Source organism: Brassica rapa, chromosome A03 (assembly GCF_000309985.2).
Source record: "Brassica rapa cultivar Chiifu-401-42 chromosome A03, CAAS_Brap_v3.01, whole genome shotgun sequence".
In the NCBI taxonomy this organism is placed as follows: Eukaryota; Viridiplantae; Streptophyta; class Magnoliopsida; order Brassicales; family Brassicaceae; genus Brassica; species Brassica rapa.
In genome coordinates, this window is record NC_024797.2 from 32,373,586 (window position 1) to 32,393,288 (window position 19,703).

Genomic DNA, 19,703 nt, shown 5'->3' on the forward strand with positions numbered 1-19,703 from the left:
TTCGTATAATATTCTTTATAGCAAACTTATAAGTTAATAGCATACTTCTATATACGACATGACAGACTTTTAAGAGTTTTATGTAGTGACAGACTTTTTTAAAATAAACTAGATTCCGGTTTAGTAATTAAACCGAGTAAAATTAAAATTTCTGGTTAAGTTATTACGAAATTGAGCCCAAAAAATCAATCATTAATTAACTCCTAGGTTTAGCCGTAACATCTTCTCCAAGACATGTTTTTTTCTCATTTACTAACAACTGGATTTCACGTTAATCCCAAAAAAAATTGATGGAAGGTCTTAAAACAGTTTGTGGTCAGTGGGTATTCGAGAAGGAAAGGTGGATGTTTCACGTTGATAACAAAAGAGGAACCAAAGTAATTCCAGTGAATGACAACACAAGCTTCGAAGATTTGATAAACAAGGTTCACGAGGATTACAGATTAGATAAGGGACAAGTTAACGTTGAATTGAGTTACATGTTCAGCAAGAAGAGTTTGAAGAATCTTAATCTTGACACACCCCCAGTAAAAATTGAGAATATCTGTCAGTTGCAAGGTTTCTTCCGTGGCCTAAAGTTTGAACGAGTTCGGCTATGCGTGGAGGATATCTTTCAAATGCTTCTGCGTCTAAGACTCTCTTTGCTGCTTCCAAAGGAATTCTACTACCTGGAGATATTCCAAGTATTCCGACAGATAAGACACAGAGCAGGCCAATCATTCTTCTCTTCTCAAACGGCCAATTCTTAATGCGTGGGAGCAATGATCTCAACTCAGATAGCATCGGACCATGTGCAGCAGACACACCCATCTCTTCCCAAAATGGCTTATGATCAACCTCAACCTTATCATCTATGTTGAAAGGCTCACAATTTAAACCTGTTATTTCACCAAACTCATGTAATGAAAACCTAATTGGCTGTCCTTCTATCAGAGACCACACCTCATGGATACTATCGACTACTAGCTGGTTTGTAAGTAAATGGTGAACAGCTTGGGCAGACCAGGTATAATCGAGGTCTTTGAACCTCAGAATAACTCCAACAGCTGATTCTTTAATGGATTCCCATGCATCTATGCCAACTGATTCCTCGACCATCTGTAAACTTGCCAAGTGACAGCTATGATTCATGCTTCGATGTTGCAATGGACATTTTCCCTCCTCATAAAGCCTTTTTGGATATGTTTTTGGACAGTCTGATGTACTCATCTCTCTGTAAAAAATGTACAATGTAATAAGACAGACATGAAAAACAATATTTTCCAGAAACATATGAAAACTGAGTTAGACAATTAGTAAATCAATGATACAAAAAAATAAAAGGTTTCTAAAGACACAGAGCCGACCTTTGATGTCAGGAGATATGAATATAAGTGATTCAAGCGGAGATGAGCTTCTAGGAGTGACGAAATCAACAGAACCCAAAATTTCAGAAAGGGGATTTAGGGTTCGTCAGATTTCTGTGATTACAGGTTTACTACCCTTGTGAATCGAAGCATTTAGTAGAAGAGAAGGGTGAGAAGAGATTGGAAAATTTAGAAACCAACAGATTTAGGGTTCAGGTCGGGGAAGGGAAGGGGGGGGGGGGGGAAGGAGAAGGAGTTTCTTCTGGTTTTTTTTTCATCGTTGTTTACGAAGGTGAGTTTTTTTTTTAATTTGTTACTTTTCCTTTTCTGAGAATTTTTATTTTAAAAATTGGTTTAATTCATTTAAAATTAGGGTATTATGGACTTTAACTCACCTTTTCTATTTTTTTTTTTTGGGTATGTTATTCTAGTAATAAGAACTAAGATGTGTGTTATTGTAAGTAATTTCCCTTTAAATTATGCCAGCTCCTTTTTTTTTCTTTTGATCTTTGTTACCATGGAGGCTTCATACTTTGTCCATAGCAGAGTGACATATGAAAACGGAGCCATCATGTAATTAAGGTTGTCAAATGACATATGAAAAAAAAATTACTTATATTTTCCTTCTACAATTTGATGAAATGCGAAAGAACCAAACTATTGACCCTTGTAAAATGTAATTGTTATCAAACTGACCCTAGTAAAAAATTATCTTGCGTCCGCCACTGGCTACATCCGCATTATTCAAATTGTCATCGTTTTGTTAGGGCTATAAGTATTTCTCATTTCACACTCAATACCGTTCTGGACACGACTGCTATTCACAGCCAAATCCTTTCAAGAATTAAAACAATCAGTCAAATATGTATGGTCTAGGCTTGTCTAATCTATCCAAACTGAATACTATATTCAAGACGAATGACCTTTCCACGACTATATAACATACATAAGTCAATTCTATTAAAAACTATATACAGATATTTTTATTTGTTGCCTTCTGATGCCCCTTCCTCTTGTCTGCAGTGATTACTTGTTTTTATTAATGCATTTTCGAGGAAAGACGATACAACCTTTTGTTTTTAACGTGTACAACTCGTGGAGTCTTTTATATCAAATGACGTGAACAAGGATTTCAAATAAAGGAAATTGTGATCTTGATTCTTGATAATACAGACACAAGAAGAATATCTCACCATAAGAGTATCTCCAATGGTGTTACTACCATTAGAGTCCTTAGCATTATTAAACTATTTTTTTAAAAAAAAATTTTGTGTGAATAGTTAAAGACTCTAATCAAAATTGTATGTCCAATAGTGTTCTCTAATTTGGAGCTCTTAGGAATTAAAAATATTTAATTTTAAAACATGTGAAATTAAAATTTTTATTTATTACATGATTAAATATAAAGATACAATAAAATATAAAGATAAAATATTAAATTTTAAAATTTTGGTGAATACTAAATAGATTTAACTCCATTAAAATTTTATTTATTACATGATTAAATATAAAGATAACATATTAAATTTTAAAATATGTGAAATTAAAATTTCTACCGACCCAATGGCACGATGCCACGTCTCTAAGGACCAAATCCTTATAATCCTTAATTAAGGACCAATTCTTAGCTAACTTAGGTTTTATAATATTATTGTATTCATATTAACTTAGGATTTTGTGCTAAGGACTCGTGATAAACCTCCGATGCCATCAATTTTTCTTATTTTACTTTATCTAAAACATGTATGGTGAAATTAATATCTTGTGTTGTCTATTAGAAAAAGGACATGGTTTTCTTAGAAAAACTATATAACCAAAATGATAAATAATGTAGCAAGAAGCGTTATTGCCTTTACTTGCATTACATGGAAACTAAAGTTTTTGTTTCTTTCTTAAACGTCAACTAAAATAGCTACATATTATCAACAATCGCCTAACCATAGGTTGCTATATAAAAATAAAAACATTAGCATTTGAAATAACGTAAATAAATACATCCCTAATTAATGATATCATGTCAAGTGGTATTGTATATTTGAGGCAGTAGGTTGATTTGTATTCAGAGGCATGATTGGTTAAAAATTTGCCTCATAAGTCCGTGGTTAACTTGGTGACAAGCGATCTAAAATGAATCCGTGTTTTAACAGAAAATCTATTGGAAGTACTGACTGATGCAGGAATCATGGAATTATTATTTTTTAAAAAGGTGTGCGGAATAAAATAACAAATTACTGAATGATGAAATGCTATTATGCTTTAGCTAAATGATGAAACGACTAGAGACAATGTGCAATTTAAAAAATTTGTATGGTTTAGTTTTAAAAAATGAGACCATGAGATTCCGTCACCATTCTGTGTTAGTAATAATATATCAAGATTAAGATTATCGTAGTTACTATATGGTTCGGAAAAGCATAACACTCAGGAGTATATTAGTTGAGATATGAGAAAGATTCAAGGTGGCCATGACACAATAATTCGCAGTGTCAAGTGAAGCATCGTTATCAACCTGGATCCCACCACTCTGTATTTCCTAATATGGATAATCTTGTGATCATCACAACATGTAGAAAGAGTATGACATCCACATCCTAACAACGATAAAAATACAAGAGGTAATTGCGTAGGAAAAGGTTTTAATTTTCATCAATCAAATCTTTAAATTAACAAAAATTATAATATTTAATATCATTCATTCATAGAACCTTAAATTATTCCAAGATTTATAATCGTATTTAGTTTTCTTTTCTTATAAAGAAAAATAAGGCAAGCTGGCCGGTGCTACTAGTGCCCACCACACAAAAGCATATACATTAAGATCCTTCACTCCATTCATGTAATCATAAAATAAATATTAAATAGTCACACACTTGATAGCATACATATATATATATATATAATATTAGAGTGAGTTAAAATAAGTTAACAACGAAATGGCTACGAAGAATCTCTTATTGCTTCTTTTATCTCTCTTTCCACCCTAAACCTTGTCACCGCTCAACTCAGCCGCAACTTCTACGCCGGAAGTTGTCCCAACGTCGAACAAATCGTCAGAAACGCCGTTCAACAAAAGATCCAACAAACTTTCACCACCATCCCTGCTACTCTCCGCCTATATTTCCACGATTGTTTCGTCAATGTAAAACATTTTATCTTTTTCTTGCTTACCTTTATTTCATTTAATTTAATGTAGGTCTAATTTGTGAATGACTTGGAGTAGGGTTGTGATGCCTCGGTGATGATAGCGTCGACGGACAATAATAAGGCGGAGAAAGATCATCCTGATAATTTATCATTGGCCGGAGATGGATTCGACACCGTCATTAAAGCTAAACAAGCACTCGACGCCGTTGCAAATTGTCGTAACAAAGTTTCTTGCGCTGATATTCTCACGATTGCTACTCGTGATGTTGTTAATCTCGTTCGAAACTCATCACTATCATATTATTAATTACATCAATATCGACTTAGACCACTATCTTGATTTGATGTTAAATGATATAAATTCGTAGGCGGGTGGGCCAAGATATGAAGTGGAATTAGGAAGGCGTGATGGGCTATCGTCTACGGCGGATAGCGTCGAAGGTAAGCTGCCACATCCGACGGACAACGTCAACCAACTCACTTCACTTTTTGCCAAAAACGGCCTTAGCCGTAAAGACATGATCGCTCTCTCCGGTAAGATATTGTTCATTCGGACCAAACTTACATCTAGTGGTGAATATTTCGGTTTGGTTTGATTTGATTTGGTTAACAAAAAATAGATTAAGTTATTTCATCATAAAGAAGATAATTATTTTTAATATGTATATATATATATATATATACTATTCATTGTTTGATCCCGTCATTCCATAAACTTGGGTACCAATCTTTATCAGATTAGTTTACTTTTGTTGTATGCATGGGTTTGGGTTTGAGGGCTTATTTTCGGTTTACTTTTGTTATATTTTCTTTTTTTGCAATTTTTAATTTCAGCTGTATCATATATATATATATATATATATATATATATATATATATATATATATATATATATATATATATATATTTTTAAACTAAAAATATAATACGAAATTTTTTTTTGGTACATCGGTCCGGATTAAAACTTCCGGTTCTGTTATAAATTTGGTTAAAAACAGGAGCACACACATTAGGATTCGCTCATTGCAAGCTAGTGTTCAACAGGATTTACAATTTCAACAGCACAACTCAAGTAGACCCTACAGTTAACAAAGATTACGTGGCAGCGTTACAAGGGTCATGTCCTAGAAATGTAGATCCAAGCGTGGCTATAAACATGGACCCAACAACACCTAGACAATTCGACAACGTTTACTACCAAAACTTGCAGCAAGGAAAAGGATTGTTCACGTCAGATCAAGATTTGTTCACAGATAGTCGGTCAAAGCCAATCGTTAACTTATGGGCCAGTAATGCAAAGCTGTTTAACCAAGATTTTGTTAACTCCATGATCAAGCTTGGTAGAGTTGGAGTTAAAACCGGTCGTAATGGTAACATCCGTCGTGATTGTGGAGCTTTCAATTGAATTTATATATATATAGAATCATTTTTATGTCCATTAAGTTTGAATTAGGGTTGAGAATGGTCTCATGATGCTAGTCGAGCTTAAATGTAATAAATCTCGGTTTTGGGTTTCAGTTTGTTAAAAGTAAAATCACACCTAAAGTTGTATGCCGTTGTAAGTTAATCTAAGAGTCTGAATAAATTTGATTAATTATCATAGTTATGAACTATGTTACATGGAAACGGAAGCGGGTACGTGGAAGCGGAAGCGTAAGAAAGCGCAGAAGCGAGATTTTTTAAAATATTAGGAAGCGGGTACGTGTTGGAAGCGTATATCCATATATAAAAATATATATATATATGTATATGTAAATTTTTTTAAAAATTAGGACTAAAATTATATGATTTAAATTTGAAATAAAACATTTATTCACTTATAATAATTTTGAAATGATTTTATATTAAAACTGTAAAAATACACATAAATTATGTTTACAAAAGATATTATATTAGTTATTTTTAATACTTCATAAATAATTGACACAATATGTTTCAATATGTGCTATAGCTTTAATAAAAAATCTCAATGCATAAAGATAATTTATAGTATTATTTTTGATATTTATATATTTATAATTCAATATTCATTACTATTATTTTTTTTATTTTATATAGATTAAAACTATGGTTTTATATTTTATTGATATACATTGTATTTAAAAAAAAAAATAGAAGCGTGATTCCAAAACGGAATCATAAGCTTCCAACATGTTTTTAAAGAGAATATTTTAGAAACGTTTTGGAAGCGAGATTCCGCAAGCTTCCACAAGGTTCCGATTCCGATTCCTGTTCCGAAGCGGGAAGCGGACGTCCGATGAAGCTTCCGTGCAACGTAGGTTATGAACGGATACATCACGCATGATCAGTGACAATACTTCGTAAGTGATGAGTTTGATCGTGACTTTAAATTTTGTGTCAATCATCCTTTGTTTTGTAAGTACGTGCAATTTTCTGTTGAGACAAAAAAAGTGCATTGTAATTAAGAAGTTATCAAAACATATTGTCAAAAAGAACTAACACACGTACAAAAAGATACAAATCCATAATCTGGCTGGGATTTGAGAAAAAGATTATGAATGTGCACAATAATGGTTTGTTATGCATAGGCACATAGCAAATACATGCTAGTTCAATTAGTATGGGATCTCTTTAAGACATTTCTCGCTAAAATAGTGTAACGACATTCGTAATTCGCGAGTTAAGCTCATTACAATGTGTTTCAGATTAATTGACAACTTTCGTCAATGCATGCGCTTTTGCACCGATTTCTAGTAATACCTACACTTCATTTGTCCAAGGGGAAATTACATGTTTACCACTTTCATGCTACCACTTTTCATTTTTACCATCACTAATGAGACATTTTCAAAAATATCTTCTTTATTAAGTGACAAAAGACTCTTATGTCCTTGTTATTTATATATATAATAAAGTATTATTTAAATAAAAAATAAAAAATAAAAAATAAAAAATAAAAAATAAAAAATAAAAAATAAAAATAAAATAAAAAATAAAAATAAAAAATAAAAAAATAAAAAATAAAAAATAAAAAATAAAAAATAAAAAATAAAAAATAAAAAATAAAAAATAAAAAATAAAAAATAAAAAATAAAAAAATAAAAAATAAAAAATAAAAAATAAAAAAAAAAAAATAAAAAATAAAAAATAAAATTTTTATTTTTTATTTTTTGAAATATACTTTTTCAAATTCGAATTTTTTATAAAACTTTTTTTCAAATTTTTTTTTCAAATTTTTTTTTTAATTTTTTTCAAATTTCTTTTTGAAAAACGAAAATTATGTTTGAAACTATTTTTTTTAATTTTTTTATATTTTTTAAGTATTTATATATTTATTAGAATCATAAATTTCACATTCCAAAAACCCTACCCCACCCCTCAACTCTAAACCCTAAGTCTAGATTAGTTAACCCTAAGGGTATAATTCTATTTTACCCTTCATTAAAAGTGAGGGTAAAAGTGGTTAGTGTAAACATGAAAAGTGGTACTATGAATGTGGTATTTGTGGCAATTTTCCCTTTGTCCAAATATCAAACTCATCGCCTGTATATATACTTTCCATATCAAAAGCTATTAACATCAGATGTATATTAAGATACAAATTGTGTACTATACGAGAAATATGTATGTTATTTTGTTTGTTGTCTTTTAGAAGTTTTAGGTGAAAATGAATTATACGTAATAAAATATATTTTGTTTGTTTGCAATAGTTGTTTCTTTGTTAAAGAGTTGTGACATTGATATACTGTGAGTACTTCAAATGGTTTTCATGTTGTTTCCTTTTACAAAAAATTGATTTCGTATTTGGTGTGTTATTTGTGGTTTGTAATATTTAGGTTCAGAAGGATTGGGTTGTGGGTATTTTTTGTGTATGATATAAAAATATTAATTTTTATATTGAGATCATAGTCTTTCGACATGCTATTGGAGTTGAGGTGGTGATTATTTGAAGTTAAATTTCTTATTAAAAGTAGAATGTTATTTAAATGAGAATAAGATAATAATGCAAGCCTAATCAAAATAAATATATATATTAAATTGGAAAGTGTGAAAATTGAGTAGTGGCCGATAAGTGTAGGCATTTGGAAGTCACCGTAAAACCAACACCACTAATATATACATATATATAGATTATATATTAAAACGGAGTTATCCATATTATCAAATGTTATTACCCATTATTTATTTTTCTGTTTACCATATATTTTTATATTTTACTAGGGTCGGTCCGCACTACGGGTGGAAAGTTATAATAAAAACTATTTTATATAATTTTATATAAATTTATGAAGCATTTAAAATCATTATAGAAAATGATATTATAGACAAACAAATGATGAAAAGAATTCCGAGATCATATTGTTATTTTTAATAAATATGTTTGGTTTGAATTAAAACGACAGTAACCTTAGTTATTCTTTATTTTTAGAGACTCCAAAATTTATTCTATTAAACTCAACTAAAGGTTCTACTGATCATAAACATATTGGGAATAAGCTCGTATCAATATTTTTTGCTCATGGAGATCTCCATCTTATGACTTGACTTTGCCTTCTTTTATTTCTTTTAAAAACACCCGCCCAGATATGATAAAAGAGTCAAAGTTGAAGTTTTAAATACTATAAATGTTAATCTTCTTCACCAAAATTCTTACGAAATGATACAACTATTTAGAACAACAAACAAACCCAGAAAATATATAGCTCATTTGGAAAATTAAGAAAGAGAAGAAGTACAAAGTTTTTGTCATATTCGACTATGTAGAGAAAACATCTTTCGTGGGGATTTGGTGCTCCTCGTCTTAGGACTCTAACCAGTAATCAGTCTCTAATATCTGCAACTACAAAAGTTGTCGTTTTGCCTTTATATAAACTTGTTAGCAAACACATGCCAGTGGTGCAGACATAAGTTTAGTCGAAGATAATCATCCTTTGGCTTCTGCAAGCTCTTCAATCAATTTCAGAAAAAAATAACAAATTGGTCACAATATCATTCGCCATCATTATCAGTTATACACCTAACACAGCTTATGGAATTATATAACCCTCGTAACTTAAGTTAAGGGAATCGTGATAATGGTGGCTGACAGAGATGTAAACGGTATTGTCCCAAGATGATAATACATTAAAATGCAGAAGAAAGCCACACACTTGAAAAGAAAAATCAGCACTTGTGCAAGGTAACAAAATCTTTACCTGTTCGGCAATGTGCATTGTTACATTAGTATTAAAAAAAAAAAAAAGTTTCACTGACCTCTTTCAAAGAGTTAACAAAGTTGCAATTTACTGAATCTTCTCCTTCACATGGTATACGTTTCTAGAATATCCTCTTAAGTGTATCTGCAAGTAAAAGTTTCTGAAAAGATCAAGAACAGCAAAGATAAAAGTAAATATTTTTGGTGCATTCTGATTCAATGTTTTAGTTTGCAGCTTAACTCATCCACTTAGCCTATCTCTAAAACTGAAGAAGAGAGAAAGATAAGTTACTGTGAGACTCCAAGGTATTTCTTGTACTGCGCATAGGAGATGGAAAAGAATGCCAGTTTGTATTACTAATTTAAACAATCAATAACCAACATATTAAATCCATGTGTTTCCCTTCTCAATCCATATAAATTGACTCATGAAACAAAATCAAAGCTGGATATAGAACTTGAAGCGATGCCATTACAGGAAAAAAATTATATTCAAATACGAAACGCAGAGCAAGAGCAATCCTTACATGATTCATTCTTAGAGAAGAGGAAGAACAGCTTAGTCTGATCGCGGCCCGGATAAATAACCCTATAGTGCCTAGCCTCCACAGCCGATGAACACTTCCCGGTCTTCAAATCAGAAAAAAACACCCTAGAGTGGCCAAAAAAGAGAGATGAGTAGAAGATCGAGAATAAAAGAGATATGTAACAGAGAAATGAAGAGAGCAAGATCTCTAGAAGGAGAATACCAACCTATTTATAGCAGAGATCTCGCCGACGGAATGAAAGGGCTCGTACTGGGCGTCTGTATTAATGCCATTAAAGTCGAGTTCCGTTACAGGGAGAAACAGAACGATCGATCGTCCTTCTCACAGCCAAAGGAAACGATTAGGTTTAGCAGGGTAGTTTCTGATGTTGTTCGCAAGAAGAACGGACCGAAGCCAACTTTGCCGAAAACAAAAAAAAAAGCCCGTACGGAAACACAATGGAGCACTGCGTTTTGATTAATGAGGATAGGTGTCGCGCCTACCGAAGCCGACTTTCTGACGTGGCGCTGAGGTGTCTTCACAGGAGAGAGGCAAACAATTATATATATATATATAGATATTTTTACATTTTTATATTTATATATTTCTAAATTATATTTATATATATAATATTTAAATTGTATATTTAATGATTTAGCATACATGTGGATGTAGATGATGAAGATGTTTGGTACTAAATTTACATTTATATGAACTTAAATTTTTTATTTAAACTATTTAATACTAAAATTTTATTAAATCAGTCACTGGCTGAGTAGTGTAGAATATTGTTAAATGCATTTTGACATTCTAATCTTTTTGGGAACATCATGTCTATCTTATGATATTGCAAGAGTAATCACTTTCTCATTTTATAATCATTGTCTGTTAACATGCAATGGGAGTGATTCGATAATAATGTTAACTTGCATTGCTTATAAAAAGTAAAATAATATTTCATGCGATGATAGCAGCAAACTAAAAAAAAAACAAAATAAGAGAGCCTGAAAACCGAGAAGTGTGAAGATAAATTGTGGGAGACGGTGGGATGACGCTACAGACTTATGGGGAGAATTCTATGATGTTTAGTCATTGTGAAAGAGTTTGTGTTGTGAAGATTGTGATGAAACTTGGGTAATTACTAATTGGATACCGTTTATATAATTATGGAAGGTTTGGGGTGATTAATTTTGATTAGCCATGTGTGTTATGCTACTGATACTACCTTCATTGTAATATCTGCAATATAACCCATATGACGTAAACCATCATTTTGACACACTAGTTGTATTAAATGAATAGATGACGTCATTATATTGATGTAATATGAGACTGGTACTAACTATCATTTGTAAACGGATAATTTTTGTTTGGACTATAGATTTGTAGTATATTAGCTTTTCCTTAGATTACGAACCACCACTTGTTTCCAACAGAAACAAAGCAGGACCAATTGTCGGACGTCTTAACATATCCTCATTTAGTTATACTTGGTTTCAGATTTCCATCGAACCACAACTCTAAATATCCTGCAATGATGTAAATTATAAACATTTCATAAGCTTTGAACCTTTGTTGTTTTGAGATAAGCTTTGAGTACAAGCTTGGTCCCTTTCGAAGTTTTGTTGTTTTGAGATAAGCTTTGAGTTACACTATTCCAGGTTTGATAGAATATCTAGAAAACCATTTGGAAAGAGAAGAGCGCACCACGTTTGTCTATTATAAACACTAGAGTTTTTAACCGCGCTACGCGCGGATAAGATATTATATGTATTTCTCAATTCTAAAAAAATAATGTATAATATTGTATTACATTATTTAAAGAATAGTATAAAATAAGACTACATAACATAAATATTTTTTTAATTTTCTTTGTGAAAATTATTATGTTGTTTGATTGTTGTACTTGATTCGCATATTTACATAGATATATGTGATAGATGAATAACTATATTTTTATTATCAGTAAATAATATATATTTATTATATAATATAAGAAAAATAAAATTATTTACTTTTTAAACAACCTTGTCTCATGTTGGGGACTCGGTTATAGACATATCATATTCGAAGAAGACATTTTACAGTTATCAATCTTCTTAAAAGTCAAGAAACAAATCTGAATATCAAAACAATATCTCATACGATCTCTTTGTGGAATAACTACTCTAAAGTAATTGAATTTAGGCATCAAAAAGGACTGGAAATAGATGTGCATATGTGTTATCTAAGTCAGCTTTACAAAGTACTATTCATAGTTCATATATCATTTATGTCCATCCTATTTTTTTGTCCATCCTTTCTTAAACATCTTAAAATAATTGATGCTAATTAATAATAAAATTTTGGCTGGCAAAAAAAATCAAATTTGTCTAATTATCGCTAAAATATTTTATTAATATTGTCTAAGAAGCTTTCAAGTGATATCATAGTTTAATTTTTGTTAGTTTTTTTGTCAATTTTTAGAGTTTTTTGTATTTAAGATTTTTTCCATATTAAGTTTCTATTTCTTTCACTGAATTGATATATATGTCATAAAAATTACCATCAAATCATTTTTACTTATTTATTATTTTGTTTTTAATGAAAATACACCTTTAAATAATTTAATTTAAAATAAAATTATATATTAATTTGTTGTATTCTAACAATTTGATTGATTTAATTAATTTGCTTTGGTGGATAACTTAAAAAGTTTTCATATGAATCGGAGAAAGCAATCTTATGTTGTTATATTATATTTATTTGTGTATATAGAATCTATATATAATGCTAGTGTAATAAAGAAAGAACATTATTTTTTGTAACTTCAAAAAGATACATTATTACAATTTGAAATTAATCAAAATTGAATAAAATGGTAATTAAATATTTATAAATCGTTAAACAAATGTTTCAAAATTTGTTGTATTATTGTTTTGTCTATAAATTACAAAATTTATTGAATTGATATATTTAATTATTGCACCCTTAAATAATATTTTATTAAGACATTAGAGAACTATGTTTTGAGTTGTTTTATCAAAATTGTACAAAAATCTATGCTTTTTCATATTTGTCACGGAAATTTATATGTTAAACTTAATTTTACAAAATTCTTAACTTTGTCACGAAACAAAAAATCTATGCTTTTTCATATTTTTCAATGTTCTCACACTTTCAAAGAATATATTAACTTAGTCACTTACTTATTTTTTTTTACAAAACAAAGTATCGGAGTCTTGAATGTTGAATTCATATTATTGTAATTGTACATAAGAGTTTGTGATTACATACTTAGTGATTCTTGTATATGTGTTCAAGAAAGTTTCAATGGCTTAGTGGTAACTGTCCTATATTAATATCATAATAACCCGGGTTCGATCCTTTCCTTCGAATTGTTTTTCATTTTTTACGAAAAAATAAATGAAATGACGTGGCAATTTCAGGCTCTCTGATTGGTTGATTTTTTTATCCTACGTGGACACCCTCTCCATGGCTTATATTTGCCTTTTAGTATAGTATAGATTTCATAAGCAGTTTTATCTCTGTAATATTTTGTTCTTCTGTATTTTCCTTTTTTTATGACTGAAAATATATTTGAGGGGTGATTTTGTATTTTTTTAAAAATATATAACAAAACATGTTATATGCGTTTCAAACAAAGTCATCAAAAAAATATACGTTAAGAAAGCATGCAAACTCATGCAATTGAAAAATGCCGCACTTTTAATGTCTAGGAGAAGCTGAGTGGATAATAAGAAGCTAGCCTTCTCCACACCAGACGTTCAACCAGCCCAATGAGAAATCCAAGCTTTACTTGATTTGTTGGATCAACAGACTGCTAATGTTAAAAAAGGGCAGCTTGAAAAAACTTTTTTTTAATCTCAATCAAATAATTTTTTATTCAAAATTACTTACGAAGTATGTAATTCATTTATTCTTAAATTAGCATGCATAATTATTGAAAGCCATTTTATTTGTGACATCACTTTTGCCTGGTTTAGTTTATTGTGTAGCTGTAATTTTCTTATCCCGAACATGTAGAAGAAGCAATCGTTTATATCAGTGTTAAGTTGCAAAATGGTCGTGAGTTGAGTGTTAACTAAGATTTCGTACTTTCTGCAGCAAAAGAGCCTCGAGCGGTATGACTTCTGGCTGAAGCAAAAAGATCACCAGCCTAAAAAGACGCACAACAGAGACATGAATGCATGAAATACATACCAACAATTTAAGATAACAGTTTAAATGTGTCATTCGCACTGTAGAGTCATGTACAGTCATTAATTGTGTTGACAAAGATCAAGTATATTTTATAGAACCACAAAGCTGTAAAATTAGTTACAAACCATTTCAAGACTTTTTCTGTGTAATAATAAGGCGAATTATCTACAAAGACTGAGTAAAATGATAACATATTACCTTGTCAAGAAGGAGCTTAAACTCCACAAGTTCATTGTGAAAGTGATGCAACTTGTCATTATTAGCATTGATTTCAGAAAGTCCAACTCCTAATTCTCCAAGCTTGGCCTGAAAAGGTGAAAAGAAAAGAAATGTGTTCAGGAATAAACCGACATGCGTATGAATTGTAGATCAGTTACACATAGTTGTAGAGACTATTTGATATGTAGTTAAATAAATAAAAACATATAAGCATTTCTCTGAAAAACCAGCAATCAAAGAGCATAAGTATAACTACCTCCAACAATTTTTGGGCTGACACAATAACCTTTGGGTCTAGGCTGGAGCTCTGTAATCTTCAAGAAACGCAACAGTCATTGAATCGAACGTACCAAGCCAACCCGATACATCCATGTACATGTGTAAAATTTGCACTGATGTTAAAAGTTTCATTTTTTTTTATGTGAGAAGAAACGACACTAAAGAAAGTTTTAGAAATGAGAATGAGGCTAACCTTTGAATTTTAATGGTTGATTTGCTCCCGGTCAACTGACCAATGATGTCTGAACAAAATATAAAAATAATCATAACATCAGCGTGGAATTTGAATTCTCTGATTTAGAACCAAAATCTTAAAGACCAACCAGGAAGATGAGTACTGGTGTTAGCCAAAGCAAGCAGATTCTCTTCATTGCAGAAACAACTCCAATCGTCTCGGATTGACCGAGTCGGTAATCTCAGCAAAGGCGGTCTCATCATTGAACCGTATGGAGAGCTTGGAATCCGACAGCTTGAAGTTTGGGTTCTTACGTGTAATGTCGAACCCAGTAACAGAGTACATTGAGCCTGAAGGTGTTGAGCCAGTGTGCGTTAACAGAACTTTGAATCATTGTCGACTGTGATAGGTCAAAATCAAAAGGAATTATACTTTCCATATTGAATTAAAAAAGGCAGTAAAAGCAGGAAGAAAGATTATATGACTTTTTTCAAAACAAAAAAGGAGTTATATGACACCGGAATTACCAAGGAGCATGTCGACAGCCATGAGACACATAGGCCATGAGTTCACCACCTTTCTTAAGGTTTCAGACTTCCCATAATCTATGTAATCGGACTCCGGCGGTGTTGGAATAGCGCCCAGATTTGAAGTCGGCGAGCAAAATCGTTGGGACAGCCATTCCTGGTGTGAGGGTTACTAAGGATTCTAATGATGCTAGAAGGAGAAGCTGATGAATCTGACAGATTCTGCTGCAGACTTAGCCTTTTCCGTCGCCTGTAAGAGAAAGAATGTTCACCTAAATATGCTCTTGGATTCACCGACTCCTAATCAAAGCACGCATTCAAGGCTAGATCATGATGATTGAATTAAGGGAGAGTAACCACGAAGACAAAAGAAACAGATGCTTTTCAGTGCTACATACGATAACAACGAAGATGAAAAGTCTCTATACAATGAAGGGAGACGACAATGTCAAAAGCTTAGGGCTTTTTATCAAGTTACAGGCTTGCATTAAATCAACCGTAGCCCAACACTTGTTAATGAAAGACAGCGCACAGGTTAGAGTGGACACCTGTAATTCCATCAGAAGCCAAATTTCTGACGTGGCGGGTGACATGGCGCAACAGAAAAGAAGCAAACCCTTCTTCATAATAATACTAGGGAAAACCCGCCTTACAGGCGAGCAGCGAATGAATGAATAATATAAAAGTATCTTAAATTGTAATGAAAATGTGAAACTATAAACTATTATTAATTAAAATAACATACACTTTAATTATTTGTTTTGTTATTTTTATTAGAGAATTTTTTTCTAATCATTTTAAATAATTCGATGAAAATGATAATGGCTACATTTGATGTTTTAATATTTTTTTTTTACTTGGCTATGAAAATACGTTTACAATTAGGTATAAAAATTAGAAATAACTTTTTATAGTTGTTTCATTTCATTTATACATAATATTTAAATTATTTAGGACGATAAATATTTGTTATATTTAGTTCATCCATGATCTAAAATCCTTAGATTAAGATATTGAAATACTTTCACGTGACTATATAAAGTCTTATAATGGTGCTAATGATTTTCAAACGAATGTTTGGCATACATTCAATCGATGACTGAAAAACATTATTTTTGCTTTGAGTGCTGTTCGGATGATTTGATCAATATTGAAAATGGATTCAAACAATGTTATGTTTCAGCAGATTTTGATTTTTTTTCAAATATGCTATGATGGAATTTAAAATATCTCATTCATATAATATGAATTAATAATGTTAACTTATTTTCTCAACGCAATAATGTTAACTAAACAAATTTTAGAGAAAATTGACCGCTTGGCTCCCTTCTCTCCAACAGAAGGGTGATCTTGTTTGTTACTAAGAAAACTGGTCACTCAAGGAACATTCTTATCTTCTCTGGAAAGAGAGGAAAAACAGGTTACACTCATGCGTTGCTAAACCTCATGGTACTACCTTTGCTCACATTGACAGGCTCACCCGGAACATCCTTCACAAAGGTTCAACAAAGGATGTGCCAGTCTCCTTGCAGTCTGGTTAACTTATAGCTAATCCAAGTTTCTCGTACTTATTTTCACGTTTAGCTTCCTTTTTTTTGCCAACGAAGCTGTCTGCACCTAGCTTGTAACAAACATTTACTTCTGATAATATAATTTACATTTTATCCAAAAAAAATACATATAAGATATTTTACCCATGTGTGATCTCGGTTCTTCCCATCTCATGTTTGATGAACCCTTGCAACTATAAAGAATCAAAGCAAAGTTTAGTTACGCATTATATATACGATCTAAATCATAGACATGATGAGATGTAAAGATTATGAAACAAAACCTGGTGGTGGTGTCTAGTAACAGTAGCCCAGAAGATATTTTACTGAGACAGGGCTTATGTGAGATATGATTGCACAAAGAGAGAAGCTTTCTTTCCATCCCAATGAACATCAAATGCTTCTTGAACTTTGGGCAAATGTTTTCCTTGGATGTCACTAATGAGCTAAATAGAGATATACGTAATGAGAGGCTTATAAGATGATTAAGCTACAGTAAAAGCTTTTAGACTTTAAGTACGACCGCTGAATTCTCCAAGGTGCAGTAGGGAAAAACAAAATGATCAACTTTGGTAACGAGTGAGTACTACGGTTAGAACTACTTATCACAACTCACAAAATCCAATTGCATTGAACACTACTTATCACAACTCACAAAATCCAATTTCATTGAACGACAAACTTTAAAGCAAAAACTAAAGACCTGTTCAAGCTGCTGAGCCTGAATCCATTGCTCCGTAATTACTTCGGTGATCTAAAAATAATTAGAAACGTAGCTCAAAACAATAAGTTCATGACACATTTTGTCAGAGCAATTATATGAAAACTGAGTTACATACAAACCATATTAGAACCAAACTTTTTACCAAAAAAAAAAAATATTAGAACCAAACAGATTATATTTGATACCACAACAGCAAAAAACCTCAAAGCCAGACAAATCTGAGCAGCCGCACCTCCACCGTGGAAGAACACCGGCCGGTCCTCAAATCAAACCCGACGACATTAAGGGATGGATTTAGATCCATCGGGCAGGGATAATCATTCTGGTCCTGGGAGAGGTGAGAAGTACTGAAGAATTACCATAATACTGTAAATAAAACTTCTCTCGATATTAAGAACTGTAAGGATGATGCTAAAGGGAAGAAGGCATACCTTTTTATACAATCACCGCCTGGATGAAGGATAAGAATCATTGAATGCACGATCGTGGTTGTAGTGGACATGAAGAGTCAAGCTTTTTAGATTTGTAACTGTTCAGAGATTAAGAAGAGAGACCGAAACGACATAAACAGGCACTGACTTGACGTTTATAGAGGAAGTCACACGCCTTTTCAGAACCGCCATGGATGGCACACAAAAAAATTTACGCAGCGACGATGAATCCTAAGAATCAAATTCATGAAGAAGAGGGTAGAGAAAACAGGCTTTTTTGTTTGTTAGTCGGCCCAGAATAAAGCCCATCAAAGTGAAGTTTAAATGAAACGGTGTGTTTTGAATGTCCTTGACACGTGTCACGCTCTCAAAACACGAATTTCCTAGCTTGAATCCTATTTGGACAGCCTAGGAGGGATCCAAACCCTCTTTTATATATATAGACTAGGGATTAACCCGGGCTACGCCCGGGATTTTTTATTTTTTCTAATTTAAATTGTTAAATCATTTATATTTAGGTTATGATATATATTTATATAAATGTTAAGATACATGTCATAATTAAAATTTGTTTTTAAACTTTAACACGTTTAATTAACATATTTTTTACTATTTAAATATGTTTTTGTAATTTTGTTGGCTATCTATTTATCATATTTAGCAAAACTATATGTTGAGTGTTGGAATAAATGTTTTAGATATTTAATTAAACTGTAGAATATTTTTGGATCGACCACATGCTCAATAATCGATTGATCCGTAAAAAGATGGTCGATCTCCTTGGCCATGTAAATACAATTTTAGCAAAAATATATTTGATTTTCAAATATTAAGTATATAACTATTCTTTTGAATATTGTTTATGTAAATATTTTTTGTGATGTTTGAATTTGTGATGTTCGTATACTTAACCTAGATGATATTGATGTTTAACAATTTATTGTTTTCTGGAAATAGAAAATAATGATATATCAAAACGTATCTAATACTTGTTAAATAATAGTATAATGTAAATTACATTCATTATTTGAAAATAACCATTTGTTGTTTTTATTTTTTTTTAAATCAGAAATTATTTTTATTTAAAACATTATTCAGATATAATATAATAGTTTAAGTTTGGAAGATTAATCTATATATATAAATTATGTATATTTTTAAAAAAATATTTTAAGATATTATATATTGAGTAACTAAATAAAAGCTGAATTTCTTATCTTGAAAATCAAATATTGATATTTTTGTCTTCACGTTAGACTCACCAATCCATCATAGTGTGAGGTTGATGTTGATGTTATAATGAGTTTTATAGGGACTTTCTTGATGTAAAACTATACATTTTTATTTTTTTTGTTTAATATGGTATTTCCATTTTAATATAATTTACTACCATTTTAAGATAGATGTACATTTTAAGATAGAT

General features: G+C 31.2%; 2 long non-coding RNA genes and 1 pseudogene across 2 annotated transcripts; 1 reads left to right on the plus strand and 2 right to left on the minus strand.

The window, feature by feature from the left end:
• The first annotated feature begins 4,058 nt into the window (after positions 1-4,058).
• Positions 4,059-6,092, plus strand: LOC103862543 (annotated as a pseudogene).
• A 2,006-nt stretch (positions 6,093-8,098) lies between these two features.
• On the minus strand, positions 8,099-12,119 carry LOC117133007. Its single transcript, XR_004456817.1, has 2 exons — positions 10,399-12,119; positions 8,099-10,297 (listed from the first exon to the last, which is right to left on the minus strand). It is a non-coding gene; the product is annotated as an uncharacterized LOC117133007 (long non-coding RNA).
• Positions 12,120-14,388: 2,269 nt separating this feature from the next.
• Positions 14,389-18,877, minus strand: LOC103862685. The gene is made up of 2 exons (XR_004456736.1): positions 15,197-18,877; positions 14,389-15,115 (listed from the first exon to the last, which is right to left on the minus strand). It is a non-coding gene; the product is annotated as an uncharacterized LOC103862685 (long non-coding RNA).
• Positions 18,878-19,703: the final 826 nt, after the last annotated feature.